The sequence below is a fragment of the Pundamilia nyererei genome, unplaced genomic scaffold, assembly GCF_000239375.1.
Source record: "Pundamilia nyererei isolate P.nyererei 1_Seehausen unplaced genomic scaffold, PunNye1.0 scaffold00211, whole genome shotgun sequence".
In the NCBI taxonomy this organism is placed as follows: domain Eukaryota; kingdom Metazoa; phylum Chordata; class Actinopteri; order Cichliformes; family Cichlidae; genus Pundamilia; species Pundamilia nyererei.
The window spans coordinates 892,395-894,128 of record NW_005187612.1 but is presented as its reverse complement, the minus strand read 5'-3'; positions in this window follow the sequence as shown (position 1 = coordinate 894,128).

Below are 1,734 nucleotides of genomic sequence, written 5' to 3'. Positions count from 1 at the left end.
GTGTGTGTGTGTGTGTGTGTGTGTGTGTGTGTGTGTCAGGGTCACTGTGCTGTTGTGCTGGTGTCTGTTTGAAGAGGAGACTGTACATAATGGTAAATATCCTGACTGCGTCGATAGCTGCGGTCTGCGAGGCTGAACTCTGCTTTGGCAGCTTGAGCGTGCGTGCAAGTGCGTACGCGGTTAAATTTCCGAGCTGGATGTATGATCGAGTGCCTCCGACACTACACAGCGATAGAAGATGAGGGTCTTTCTGTCGAGGAAAAGAAAAAGCCTGCCGTAGGACAGGAGTTTGTACACTGTAAACTTTCGGGGGAGTTCTTCTTTGAAGCCCACATTTGTAAATGTTCATTTCTGGGGAAAATGAGTCAATTCCATTTTAGGAAAAAAAGAAAAAGAAAAAACAAACAAAAAAATGTTTTTTTAAATTTGGATTTGTTTGTTTCAGAGACTGGATTTGAGTTAGAACTCTCCAGGTTTCTCTGATTAGTGTTTTCATCAGGTGTTCCTGTATGTAAAGAAAAAAGAGGGGGGGTCGGGGAGGGAGTGTGTATTCTGTACTGATCCATAAATATTAAGAAACAACAACATTGAAGGCTTTTTTTATTCTTATTAATATTATTTCTGAACTTGGTTAGTGCTTAGATATTTCCACTTGGGAAAGACTTCATGAATATTTGAATTGTTGTTCTTTCAGTAGTGTGGCCATAGAGCGTGTGGTGTGATTTATCTCGGGGGTTGGTTTTTTTTTCTTTTCTTTGGAAATGGGTGTGAATTCTTGTCCAACAAGATTGTGGTGTGAGTGTGTTTCTTGTAGCAGCTGGGAAGTAAACCTGTAAGGCAAAGGCCCCAGTTTGCACCTGACCTTAAGTGAGAAGCAGGGTAAAATCTGCAGTGACAAACGTCCTTGATGAATCTGTCGGATTTTATTTTTTTCCTTTTTCTTCTTGTTCTTAAAAAAAAAAGAATCACAATTGTCGCAACGTGATCGGTGCTGCATCTCACCGTATATCTGGCAAGTTTGGAGCCGTGCGCGTCGTTCGCATGCAGGCGATGTTGTTTTAAGAATTTCCTAAAAGAAAGCATCCACTCATTTTGCACTTTTGTCATTTCACACGTTGTCAAAACCTGATGTACTATAGAAAACCCTCCATTCACACTACAAACAAATACTACATGCTTTTCAGGTGCTTCAGATTAGGGTACTGTACCTTCCAGCTGAGCTAGTGTTTTCGGGTTTAAAAAATCAGTGTTCAACCCATCAGCAGCTTCAAGAGCCCCCATTCAGAGCAAATACTGAGACTGGAAAGTATTATTACACTGATCGCTGCGATCGCAGAGAAACAGGACGACTTTATGCAAGGAGGACCTGTGGCACTCATGCAATATGTGAGATTGTTCCTTTTTAACTGAATGTCACACATTCTGTAGGGACTGAGAGGCTTGTACACATGCAGACTTAAGAGAAAACTTCATTTTCATCCTACATGAGCAATATACATCTTCCATACTTTGGCTAGCTGCTAGTCACTTGGCATCAGGTTGTTATGAAACATGAAAAACCAGCATTTTTACAGGATGTAACATTCACCAAAAGGAGACTAAAAGATAGCAATGCAGTGCCTGTTCAAGCTGTCCAAGTGTCTGTTGTATACAATATGTAGAATGTGATAGACTTAACTTTCCTACGTGGCGAGAAGAAAACGGCGTCACACCGAGCAGAATGTGGCAAACGCA